Below are 14,217 nucleotides of genomic sequence, written 5' to 3'. Positions count from 1 at the left end.
TTCCCCAAAAGGTTTATATTCTGTTAAATCTTGAAATACTGTTGGTCAGACAATAGGTTCATTTTACATTGGTTAAGGAGCAAGCTAGTTTATTTGAGAAGCATACATACTTTGCATACAAAACAGCACAATGCCACTTTCTTCCATACAGCATAGTTCATGCCACCTATATCCATCCAATAATACTTTACAGAAATAGGACCAAATCCTGGGAGTCATTTATTTCAATGGAAGTTGCAAACATTCTTCCCTGCTTAGGATCTGGCCCTCAGAAATAAGACTGGAGAATTAAAATAAAAAATAATAGTAGTAAAACTGGAAGGAGGGAAAGACACTTTCTAAAATGAGATGGCAAGTTGATAAGGCAGAGAAATCCCAATGACAGGACATTTCTACATGCTAGAGAACCTGGTGCAAACATTTTCAATAGAGTGATGATAAAGTCTTCACAAACAAGCATGGTTATCATATAGCATGTAGACAGATTCCAAATTTAAACCTAATAATATCTAATAATAGCATAATAATCTGTATGATAAAAGAAGCAGTGGCAGAAGATTAATACTAATATAATTACTTATAACCCTGATCCAACAAGCTGGCTGAGGAGAATGAAACTTTTTATAAGAATACTCACAAAGAATGAAAGAAGTCACTGCCATGACTCACTGGGTAACAGCTGGCCTGGACTAAGCACTGGAGGCATTTTCTGCCCATAACTGAACTTATCCCTCCCCTTTACAAGCCTACCACATTAAACCAAGTTTATATAAGAATGTAAATCTCCAAATTACTTTTCATATTTGTACAGTGCAAAACATAGATTTTTTTGGCTTACACATTTCAGAATCATTCTGTTGGGATCCTACATGGTGACTGGAAATGGACCAAAAGCCCTGACATATTTCAATGATCAGTAAGTATGCACTTTAAAATCAATATTTTTTTCATAATTGTCATAAAAATAAGTTTAGTGTAAGTGATTTGTAATTGTTTTAACTCTTCTTACCAGATGGATACCATTTTAAAAGTGGACTGGACATGTATGTGCCTAGACAGCCAAGAGGAAAGGAACCAGATACTTTGGAAATGGAAGGATTGTTACCAGGTGTGGAAGAGGTCATTTTCAACCCACATTTTGCTGCTGCTGTCCCTTGGATTCAAAGTGTTTGTTCAATTGCACCTTTTCAAGTGTTTCAGGGAAAGGCCATGGAGTGCAACATTTTCTTACTTGGTAGGTTTTGTTTTTAGTATTTTTGTCAGTTGGGATATGCCACTGAAATGGAGTCAAAAAGGGACTTGCCCAAGCATCTTTGTTGTCTTTGTCTTCAGATTATGACATTAATGATGCCTGTGAAATCCAGATTTAGCTGTTGATAGATTTGTCTAGAAGTAGCTTGGGCAAAGCATTTTTTTCCTGTCATATTTATTGCATATGTTCATCAATTCTGAATGATTGAAAAGTAGAAATATGTTCCCTACTGGTATATCTCTAAGGACCAAATATCTAATTTGTAAAAAAACCCTCAACACATGCTGATCCTCACTATGCTCCATTCTCATGGCATAAAAAGACTACAAAGGTGCAAGATTTCCCAAGAGGATCACTTGAGGGCATAAATAGTCCTCCCAAGCTGCAGATCTCCACAGTAGGGGCATGCCAGCAGCAGTCCAGGAAAATATGCTATTTCTAAAGCATTGCAAGCCCCCGCTTATGAATCATCTCCTTATGGCCATACTGTCACAACCCAAAGTTGTGATTTTTTGTTTGTGTGCGCGCTTCGGCACCGCTAAATTATTTCCCGCCATTTTTGTCGCTTTCTTTGCACAGTAGAGCTCTCTGCTGCTAGAGAGAGCTCTGGTGCAACAGGGGATTTCCCGCCAAAATTGCAGCTTCTTTGCAGTGTGCATTCCTTTTGCATCGTAGTGATGCTCGCCACAAAGAAGTTCCCGCCATTTGTATTAGAGTCCACGCCATGTTATTGGCTGATTCCTAATTTAGGCACACGTGGCGGCTAGCGATTGGCTTGCTAGCCGTACATAAGGCTTGGGTAGTTTCTGCCCAAGCTGGAGGAGGGAGGAGAGAAAGAGATTCTGTGTGAAGATCTCCAAGCGCTGTGGACCCTCGCGGACCCGGCGCGCCTCCCCTAAGCGGGCAGAGAGAGGCAATAGAGCCGAGCCTACAGAGCTTTCGCTTCTCGCCTCTCCCCGTCGCCAAGCGCAATCCTAGACGTATCCCTTTCCTATAATTTCGGACCCCGCAGAGCCTAGCAAACTCTAGGGAAAACGTATCGGACCCGCGGAGCCTGAATAGCTCCGGGGAAACTTTTCGAACCCAACTTAACCAGACCCGCGGAGCCTAGCAAACTCCATGGGAGCAATCGTTTTGTCAGAGTCCTCCAACGAGGGTTCAAGCGGGAGCTGTGCCTGGAAACTTATCCAGCCTACACCGATACCATCTTTGGGTGTAAGTAAACAATCTTTTCAATCAACCGTTACACCTCTGTGACTAATTCTAACTCATGTGCACAAAACCATCCAGCGGTTTCTCCCACCCCGCGTGTCCGGGCTGACGGCCACAGCCCGCGTGCATCGGAGACGGGTCCGGTACGACCCCGGTTCACCCCTGGCTTGCCCATGGCGGCCAGAATGGGATTGGAATCACCACCGCGCATGGTGATGAGGGCAGGCTCGGGGCCCGGCCCGCACACATACCTTAGAGCATCTTGGTTGGAGCAATTATAAGCTATGCTAGGAGTCAAATTAACCCTGGTTTGCCCTGACAGGAGGACCAAGTAGCCACAAACAAGCCTTTTAAGATTCTCTTCCTCACCTGTATTCAGTGGATTTAGGGCTAAACTCAGGCCCAAGCCTTTCACGTAATACAAAAGCCAGCACTTGTAGGGGTCATGCAGCTGTCAGTGAAGGGACAATCTGAAGACCGGAGGAGCTGATTCATAATTGGACCTGCAGGACTTTGGTCACTGGTGATGCTGGATAAATTGGAAAGAACCTGGCCCAAGGCCAGAGTGAGGGGTGAATTTACAGAACTAAAGGGCAGAGGAAAAAAACCTGTCTTTATTGGAGACTAAGCTGATGTGATCAAAAAGTCAGTAAGACATGACAGAAGTAGAAGCCCGCCATGCTATTTTTACATAGACAAATTTTAAGGAAACATCAACACATAACAACATGTTACAATATTTCTCTGAAGGAAGTAAAGACTAAGTGATCTAACTGAAATTAGAAATCTTTATAAAGACAGGCTGTGAATACCTCATTTGGAATTTGTACAGGATCATTTTGTCTATTCCAGGAGCTCCCCAGGCCTAAAAAGATTAATTCAAGTTTCAAGATCACAACCAGCAATCCAGTGCTTAACTTTTTTAAACTTTCCTTTAAAAAGTGAAATTTTAGCTGTTATAATTGAAGTGACAAATTCAAGACCATGAACTGAATGTACATCTGCAATCTCAGTGACATCTTAAATTGCAAATGGTTGGACCCAGTAGCTCTGAGAGGTGTAAATGCTGCAGGTTATCTCAGTTTGAGGACCATAGAGTCTGCCATTCTATGGCTATAACATTTGTCATTTTTTCCTGAAGTCACAAAACGAAGCATTTTTCCTGGGAAATGTTGTCATTCTACAGCCAGGCACCCAGCACAATTTTTTTTCCTGTCTCCTTGCCCTCCTGAGCTATGTTAGTTGGTGTGTGTGATAATTTGAGAAGTTGGTAGAAGTCATGAATGTTGTTTGGACTACAGAATTGCTTCCTTATAGAGTAACAGTGTATATAGAATCAGTCAGGCCTGTCAGTAGAAGTATTTTAGGACAGTGGGAGGGCTAAAGCCTATGGAAACTAATCCCGCCAAGTTTTTCATCTGGAAGCAAGAGAATTTCCCTAAATGCAGAACAAAGAAATGTGGTAGTAACACTTGGTCTCAGAAACCAGAGCCTAGGAAACATGAGGCAAAGAGGGGAGAGAAAGAGAGTGATGAAAGGGGAAGCCCACTATTGGGTCTAGGAAGAAAAACAGAAGGGATTCATAGCAGAGAGGTCCAGCTTTACTGCTGTACTCAAGAGTGACAGACTTCATGATTCAGAGAAGATGACATGCAGGGAATATAGGGAAACACAGATAGATGGTTATTATTTTCCCTAGGTCTATGTGTTTCTTGTTGCAACAAAAGTAAAATATGAAGGGGGTTTGGATTCCTTGTGAAATCTGTGCTTCTGCTTTAAATAGCAACATTTCTGAAGAAAAGAAGAAATTTGTAAACCCACCTGGTGGCTACATGGTTGGAGAACCAGGAAAAGGTGTAGTTAAGCTACTGAGGAATCTGCAGAATCTGCATTTGTCCCGGGGAGCTGGAAAGAGGGCAACAGAAAGAGCCTGTGTCCAGGAAGGATTCCAGAGAGGACAAGGAAAGGGACAGGGATGCGGCCTTCTCAAGGAAAGGGAAGTTTAAGAGCACATAATCCCAGAGTGAATGGATCCAAACACAGCAAGCTGGTGAGTATCCAGCTGGGGAAGATTTACTGTGTGATAAACTGCTTCTTGTTCCTTAGGGTTCCCCTCACAAGAAAGTTAATTTGATTATGACATAAATTGTTTGTATTGATCACACAATCAGGCTGCAAGATACCTTCCTTTCCCCTTCAGTGATTCTACTGCTAACAGCTTCACTTCCTTGTCTCATGGCCTTACCCCAAAGTGAGTACCAAAATACTACTCCCAGAGCAAGCTGGCAAAGGACTTTGAGGCATTAAACCAGGGGAAGGAAAGGAAACTGAGCTTTCTGAGAAATAAATATTCATCCTGCCTGCTGATGTTCAGGAGACCCAGTATTTTTCAGTAGTGCTGGGTGAAACTACACATATGTTGTCTTCTACCAAACTTTTAACACTGTTCACTCTGGTTGAGAAGGATCCAGATGAGAACTGCCTTCTCTATTCAGATATAGGATGTGGGACAGTGGAAAATGTGTTTGAAGTTTTTCCTTGTAGCTAAGTTAAACTGGCATCTTGTACTTCTGCTGATGCTACCTGAGCTTTGATAGGAAAACACAGTAAACATGGCACTAAACTGTTGCAATTGCACACATGGATCTACTTGTTGGGAAGATCTGGCCTCACAGAGGATGTTGGCAGAACCAAGGAGGGTACTTGATGTGGCTGTGAAAGTTATGAATTTTATTAAAAATAAGGTCACTTAATGGGTGTTTGCTATTTTTACAAGGAGAAAGAGAGAAAATCAGCAACTCTTCTATTGCACTGAAGATCATTGCCTTTTACATGGTCAAATTTTGAATGTTGTGCTTGAGCTTGTAATGGTCCACAGAGGCATCAGGCCTAGGCAGACCAGGGATTCCCGAGGTAAGCTGCAGCATGGAGAAGCAAAGGGCAGATCTGAGTGACAAGCCAGGAGTCAGAAGCTAAATGCCAAGCCAGGAGACTAACCAGGATCAGGTTTCAGGAAGCAAACTGAGGTCAAACCAGAGTTCAAACACCAAGCCAAAGGGTTTACTATAAATCAGAAGTTGGGAAGCAAATCAAGGTCAAAACAGAGCCCAAAGGGCTGAGTATGTAGGCAGGGGTACCTTGGTAGGAACCAAAGAAGTCAGAGGCAGAAGCTACTCAAGGACTGAAGCCAGTATGTTGAACAACTGGATCTAGGTCAGGGGTGGGAAAAATACGGCCTGCAGGCTGGATCCAGCCCACCAGGCCATTCTATCCAGCCTGCAGAGCCCCTAAAAGATTATAAAATTAATTATTATGTGTTCCTAGCTGCCTGTCTAAGCTGATGAGGTGCCAGCAGTGGTAGGACCTAGGAGAAGCCAGCGGCAGGACCCAGGGACAGCAGCAGTAAGGCCTGATAGATCCACGCCCCCCACCTGGAAGCCTCTGCCTAGCAAAGGCTTCAGGCTTGGTGATGCCTGGGGCTGTTCCCCAGCTCCCTCAATCTGAGAATGCAAAGTCAGAGTGCCACGGTGCGGCAAGCTGAAGCACAGTGGGGGTGGGGGGAGAAGCGGTGGGAAGGTGCGGAAATGATGGTGGTGGCAGCGGCGGCAGCGGCAGCGGCAGCAGCCACGGGTGGGGAGTAACAGCAAGCAGGTAGGCAGGAGCACAGGAACAGCTGGGCTGGAGTGTGAGGTGGGAGCACAGAGCCTGTGCTGGTGGGGGACCAGGGTGAGGTGGTAGGAGCATGCAGCCCAGGCTGGCAGGGGCCCTACAGAGCTGGGCCAGTTCCCCCTTTTCCTGCCAGCATAGCAGGAGCTGACCCAGCCCATGTGATTCCCAGCTGGCTTTGTGCAGTGTCAGCCAGGCCAGGCTGTCTCCAGCATCACATGGTTCCTGGCTGCATGGCTGGGACTGCACAGCGCAGCAGGAGCCAGCCAGGAACCACTCACTGGAGCAGTGGGCAGGCAGGGAGTGAAGAAAGCAGCAGCAGGTGAGTGGGGGTGGGGGAAATCAGTAGAAGGCAGGCAGGGGAGAAGCAGCGGTGGGAACAGGGCCAGCATTAAAGCTTAGAAGGCCAGCAAGCCCTCATACCTTATGAAGGACACAGGGGTGGGCCGAGATGAGAGGGCAGAGCAGGTTGAACCAGACATGGCCAGAGTAGAGAGGCTGAGACTGAGAAACTGGGCTACAGTAAGTGGGCTAAGGCCAAGAGGGCTGATGCCTGTACATGCTAGTGAATGACTCAAGAGTAAGAACACACATACCCACATGCTCTCCCACCCCACATACACACACACCAACACCCCACATCTATCCACCCCCAAACCCCATACCCACCCACACCCTCACCCCCCACATCCATCCATCCCTACAAACCCCACACACACTCCCTCTCCCACACCCAACATACCCACACACACATCCACAGACCCCCACAAATTCTGTACCCACCCACCCATACCCCCCACACTTCTCTACACACCCCTCCCCCACAATATACAAAAGTAAGACTTCATTATAGCTTTATGCAATCATCTTTATGTACACTATGCAAACACATAACCATTGGCTATGGAGCTGGCAGGCCTTGGGTTCCTGGATAACGACCCACACTTTCACGCAGGGGACATGCTTGGGAGGGATGGGCTACATCTCTCCCCTAAAGGCAAGCGTGTCTTTTCTTCCAGGTTGGCTGATTTCATACATCAAAATTTAAACTAGCTTCGCCAGGGGATGGGGCCACAGGAGGACATGAGGACACCTCCCAACCAAGATGGGTGACAAGCACAAGGAGTACCCAGGTAAGTGATGGGGGTCCGGATAGTCCTAAGAATCGGGGGGGGGGGGTGCATGCACCAATACAAGATCTTAAATGTCTCTACACTAATACTCATAGCATGGGAAATATGTAGGAGGAACTCACCCTCCAGCTAGCTAGTACAAACCCAGACATAGTAGAGCTCATGTAAATCTGGTGGGATTCATCCCATGATTGGGTGGTAAACATTAGGGGCTACAGACGATATAGGCAGGATAGAATGGGGAGGAAATGCAGGGGAGTGGTGCTCTACATCAAAGAGCAATACACATCCTCAACTAACAGGGTGGGGTCAGAGGAGGGGTAGGCTGAAGTGCTCTGGGTCAGAATACAGGGGGGTCATGGGGAAAGGGACTTGATGGTGGGGGTCTACTACAGACCACCCAACCAAGGGGAAGAACTGGACCATAAATTCTCAGGCCAGCTTGTGGAGGCACTTAAGGCAAGGGATGTAGTTGTCATGGGTGATCTAAATTACCCGGACATCTGCTTGGAGGAGCAGTCAGCCAGGTCGACCACTCATGAAAGTTCCTTGCTGAGATACAGGACCTCCACTTAACCCAGGATGTGCACAGTCCCACCATGGGGAATGCCCTCCTGGACCTGGTTCTGGCCACAGGTGATGACCTGGTGAGGGGACTCCAGGTTCTTGACCACCTGGGTGACAGTGACCATCGCCTACTGGAATTCACCATACAACACAGGGTGTCAAGGGCCTGCAGCAAGGCAGTAGACCTTGACTTCAAGAGGGCCAACTTCAATGAGTTGAGATTGGTAGGAGAGGCACTGGGGTCCTGGAGGGTTGGGGAACTGGGTGTCCAAGATGAGTGGTCATTCCTTAAGGAGACGATCCTCCAAGCCCAAGGGGTGACAGTCCCAATGAGAATCAAAGGGAGCAAGAGTACTCAAAAGCCCCCGTGGCTTACCAAAGGCATTCAGGAATGCCTGAAAGCCAAAAAAGAGGCAAACACCCAGTGGAAGGGAGAAGCTATCACCAAAGAGGAGTATACCTCCATTGCTCGGGCTTGTAGTGGAGCTGTTAGGATGGCTAAGGCAGATAAGGAACAAGTGCTAGCATCAAGGATCAAGAACAACAAAAAGTCATTTTTTTTAAATACATAGGGAGTATGAAGAAAGCACTGGATAACATGGGGCTCCTGTGGGATATGCTTGACAATCTGGTGGTTGCACCAGAGGAAAAGGCAGACCTTTTTAACAATTTCTTTGCCTCCATTTTTTTGCACAGGGACCAGGACTCCCCAACTGAGATTCAGGATGGACTCAGGAGTGACTCTGCCAGGCCTAGGGTGGGGGAGGACCGAGTTAGGGAACTTCTGGAGAGGCTGGACGTGTTCAAATCAGCAGGTCCAGATGCTCTCCACCCCAGGGTGCTGAGGGAATTGGCAGGGGTTATCAGGGGCCCCTGGCACAGCTTTATGAGCACTCATGGTGCTCTGGCCAGGTGCCAGACAACTAGAGGAAGGCTAATGTGGTTCCCTTTTTCAAAAAAAGGGAGGACCCAGGCAACTATAGTCTTACTTTGATCCTGGGGAAGCTCTTTGAGAAGATTATCCAGGAGCACATCTGGGAAGGACCAGCAGGGGGGATGATGCTCAGGGGCAACCAGCATGGGTTCATTAGGAGCAGGTCCTGTCAGACCAACCTGATTGCTTTCTACGATCAGGTCACAAAATCACTGGACTCAGGTGTCGCGGTGGATGTAGTCTTTCAGGACTTTAGGAAGGCCTTTGACTCTGTCTCCTACCCCATTCTCATTAAAAAACTAGGTGACTATGGCATTAATGCCTACACAGTTAGATGGGTCACAAATTGGCTGAGGGGCCACACCCAGAAAGTGGTGGCGGATGGGTCATATTCAACCTGGAGGAACGTGGGCAGTGGGGTCCCCCAGAGCTCGGTCCTTGGGCCTGCACTGTTTAATCTCTTTATTAGCAACTTGGACGAGGGGGTGAAAAGCACCCTGTTCAAATTCGCTGATAATACCAAGATCTGGGGCAAGGTGGGCATGCTAGAAGGCAGGGACAGGATACAGCTGGACCTGGACAGGTTACAGGGGTGGGCAAATGAGAATAGGATGGAATTCAATACTGACAAGTGCAGGGTACTGCTCTTGGGCAGTAAAACCCAGCAACATACCTATAGGCTGGGGAACTCCCTTCTCGAAAGCAGTGGCAGAAAGAGATTTTAGAATCATTATCGATTCCAAAATGAACATGGGCCACCAATGTGAGGACGTGGTCAGTAAGGCCAACCGTACCTTGTCATGCATCCACAGATGCATCACAAGCAGGGCCAAGGAGGGGAATCTTTAAGAGGAGGCTTGACGATAACCTATCTGAGGTCATATGATCCCAGTATTCTCTCCTGCCCAGGGCAGGAGGTTGGACTTGATGATCTACTTAGGTCCCTTCTGACCCTACATCTATGAATCTATGAACATGTGTTGGCTACAAATGTCCAACCCGGGATCCTTAAAATTCTAGTTTATTAGGAGGATTGAAACACTGTAATCATAAACCTTGGGGCTGGTCCACACACACACATGCACACACATACACACACACACAGTAGCAGGCTACAGAGTCAGGTATACCTATCCTACAAGCGCTGGAGTCTGTCGTTGAGGCTTCTTTCAGTGTGGTGTTATCTTCCAGAAGGGGGTCGCCAGCTGGTCCTTCTGGCTGGACAGGTCTGGTTGAGTTGGAGATCAAGAGGGCGCCACTGAGGGTCACTTTTCACTGCCTTTTATCCGTCCCTGTCCGACTTTGGTGACTCCCCAGTTTTCTGGTTTGCCCAATCCAGGGGTCATTGACCCTCGTGGGACTTCCCCCCCCTCGGTGGCTACTGGACAGCATCTGTCAGCCCCAGGGGTCGTCCGCATGTACGTGCAGGTTTGGGAGTCCGTTGATGAATTTAGAATAGGGCTCTGGGAGTGGTCGATCTGGAGATATTCAGCCCAAAAGTTGGTCTCTGGTGTTGATTAAGTCAGGCCAGGGCTTCTAGCCCTTGATCAGTGAGGTATAGAGATTTCCCGGTTGTTACACTGTCTTCTATTGAGTTCAGCTTCCAGGTGATAATTGCTGCCTGCTTCCATGTTACACATTCAATCACTGATTCACTCATTCTTTCAGAGGCCAGCCTGATACAGGGAAGAGCAGTTTGATTCCTGCCTTTGTTAACAATGTTACAATGTATAACTTACTAAAACACATTTAGTTGAAAGTTGAAAGGTGAAGAGTATAAAATATAAGCTACAAATGCCATGGCACACAAATAGATAAAAATACCAAACTACAAGGGGAGATACAAAATGCACACATACAAATTTTAAAATACAATTCCTTATCTTAAAGTGAAAGAGAAAGGAAGGAAGAAAAGGTAGAAAAAGAGAAACATATCCAAAGAGGGGAGAGCAAATGCAGGCAAGAGGAAAAGGGGGCTTTCTGCTACGTTAGAGGAAACGGGGGCTTTCTGCTACACATGTAAATCAGGACAAAAATATTTTTTGAAATCAAATTAATGTATGTTGTAGTAGATGTTTGATTTTTAGAATATAATTTAGTTTTTTCTGGATCTAAGATGGCAAACCCCTTGCTGAAAGATGTACTTCTGGGGGCAAGGGGTGGGACTTCTGGTGGCAAAGGTCAGGAGTTAGGGGGCAGGACTTCTGGTCCCAAGATGGCGACCAGGGGGCAGGGCATCAGTCAAGGGCTGAGGCTACCCATGCCGCCCTCAACAACTCACCAAAACTTGTTAAGCGACCCTCCAGCCAAAATAATTGCCTGCCCCTGGTCTAGGTGCTACAGGAGTTCCTTAAAAGCAGCCCCAGAACCAATCAGTGGGAAGAGGCTGGAGGGCAGCTGGCCCTGCCTAGTGTACTGAGTATGGCTAACCTAGTTACACAGGCTGCAAAGCAAAAGCTTTACAGGGCTTGAAGATTACCTAGAGATTCCTTTGGCTGAATGTGGCTCTGCCCTTGCAAAATTGTAGAATTATAGAAAATTAGGGTCAGAAGGTGTAACAAAAGGTCTGGGGCCACAGGTTGGCTATGACACCCCCTCGTGACTGTGTGACCCCTGCCTGTCTTAGACTCACCTGCAGCTGTTCCCCTGGATCTCACCTGTCATACCTTGATCTTAATAGAGGCCCCTTCCAGCCCTAAACTTCTGTGAATCTGTGTGAATCTATGAAAAGGGAAGCTGCCTGTAGGCTCTGCATGAGCCCAAGACTGTCTTGATGCTCACTGGGCTTTCCGGCAGTCTCCTTAGTAATAGTCCTGCACCTCAGACCAGCAGGCTCTCTCAGCCTGCCTACGCCCCTGCTGGGCACTGCTCCCCTAGGGGTTCTTTGCATGGCTCCTTAACCTCCACTACACCATACCCCATGCCTCACCTGTGTTACCATCTGATATCTGGCCCCTTTAAGCAGTGGGCTCCTGGTCCCCTCTGTCTGCCGGGCCCCTGTGGCCTTACACTCTGCCCACTCTGGGCTTGACAGCTGCTCAGGCCTTGAGCCTACCCCTGGCAGGACTCAAAGCTATTGCATGCCTCATGGGCACTAATGGGACACCCTTACTTACCCCTTATAGTCCCATCCCAAACTGCCGGGCTAGACAGCAACAAAAGCATAAGCCCCTGGACTATAACTTAATAATAGCAATGAAAACAGCCCTATGCCTCTTTAAGAGGGCAAGCTTTACTCCCTAGTATAGCATGCTTCCTAGCCCGGGTACCTTGTGAGCTCCCTGAGCCTCACTACTCCTGTAGGCAGCAAAGCAGGTAGTCAAGCATCCCTGGGTGGCTCTCCTGAGCAGGAGCTTCTTCCCCTGCAGCTGCCAGGAAGAGAAGCCCCTGACCAGCTAAGGCTCTGGGCTTATATAGCTCCAGCCGAAGCTCTTTTTGAGTCATGTGTCTCATTAGCTTCCTTCCCCACCAGCAAGCAGCCTCACAGGTTGCTAGCTCCCTTAAAGGAGCAAGCATACCCAGTGCCCTGCTACAGAAGGGACCTCAGCAGGTCGTCTAGTCCAATCCCCTGCTCAAAGCAGGACCAGCCTCAACTAGATCATCCCAGCCAAAGCTTTATCGAGCCAGAACTTAAAAACCTCCAAACCTGTTCCAATGTTTCACTACCCTTCTAGTGAGAAAATTCTCCCTAATATCTACCCTAAACTTCCCTTGCTGCAACTTAAGACCGTTACCCCTTGTTCTGTCATCTGCCACCACTGAGAACAGTCTAATTCCATCCACTTTGGAACCACCCTTCAGGTAGTTGAAGGTTGCTATTAAATCCCCTCTCAGTCTCTCTTCTCTGGACTACAAGCCCAGTTCCCTCAGCCTTTTCTCAGAAGTCATGTGCCCCAGCCCCCAAACCATTGTTGTTGCCCTCCGCTGGGCTCCCTCCAACTTGTTCACATCCTTTCTGTAGTGCAGGGCCCAAAACTGAACACAGTACTCTGGACATGACCTCACCAGTGTTGAGTAGAGAGGAATAATCACTTCTCTTGACCTGCTGGCAACACTCCTACCAATGCAGACCAGTATGCCATTCGCCTTCTTGGCAATAAGGGCACAGTGTTGGCTCATATTCAGCTTTTTGCCCACTGTAATCCCCAGGTCCTTTTCTGCAGAGCTGCTGCCCAGCCAGTCAGCCTCCAGCCTGTATTGGTGCATGAGATTGCTCCATCCTAAGTGCAGGACTTTGCACTTGTCCTTGATGAACCTCATGAGATTTCTTTTGGGCCAATCCTCCAATTTGTCTAGGTCACTCTGAATCCTACCCCAGCCCCTCCAGCATATGTACTATTCCCCTGAGCTTTGTGTCTTCTCTAAACTTGATGAGGGTGCACTCTACACTATCTGCCAGGGTGCTGATGAAGACACTGAACAAAACCAGCCCCAGGACTGATCCCTGGGGTGCTCCACTTGATACCAGCTGTCAACTAGACATCAAGCCATTGGTTACAACCCTCTGAGCCTGATGCTGCAGCCAGTTTTCTATCCACCTTACAGTCCATTCATCCAGCCCATACTTCCTTAGCTTGCCTGAGAGAATGTTGTGGGACACCATATCAAAAGCTTTGCTAAAATCAAGGTATACCACATCCACTGTTCTCCCTGAACCCACAGAGGCAGTCATCTCATCATAGAAGGCAACCAGGTTGGTCAGGCATGACTTGTCCCTAGTGAATCCATGTTGAGTGTTCCTAATCAGCTTCTTGTCCTCCAAGTGCTTAGAGAAGGATTCCTCGAGAATCTATTCCATGATTTTTCCAAAGACTGAGGTGAAGCTGATTGGTCTATAGTTCCCTGGATCCTCCTTCTTCCCTTTCTTAAATATGGGTACTATGTTTGCCCTTTTCCAAACATCCGGGACCTCTCCTAATTGCCATGAGTTTTCAAAGATGATGGCCAGCAGCTCTACAATCAAATCAGCCATCTCCCTTAGCACGCTTAGGTGCATCCCGTCTGGCCCCAAAGATTTGTATATGTCCAGCTTTTCTAAATAGTTCCTAGCCTCTTCTTTCACCATTGTTGGCTGCTCACCTCCTCCCAAACTGTGCTGCCAGGTGCAGTAGTCTGGGAACTGACCTTGCCCGTGAAGACTGAGGCAAAGGCATTGAGCACTTCAGCCTTTTCTGCATCCCAAGGTTGGCTCCCCCATTCAATAAGGGACCCACACTTTCTCTGATCCTCCTCTTGCTGCTGACTTACTTGCAGAAACCCTTCTTGTTACCCTTCACATCCCTTGCTAGCTACAAGTCTAATTAAGTTTTGACCTTCCTGACTTCATGCCTGCAGGCCCTGAAATAGAATCATGCCACTATTTTCCCTGTTTTTCTGTATCACATACATGGCCAATAGGGAGTTCTCATGTACTCATTTCTTCAATAAAATACTTACAAAGTGATTCTACTATA

Source organism: Alligator mississippiensis, chromosome 4 (assembly GCF_030867095.1).
Source record: "Alligator mississippiensis isolate rAllMis1 chromosome 4, rAllMis1, whole genome shotgun sequence".
NCBI lineage: Eukaryota > Metazoa > Chordata > Crocodylia > Alligatoridae > Alligator > Alligator mississippiensis.
Note: the sequence above shows the minus strand (reverse complement) of the source record.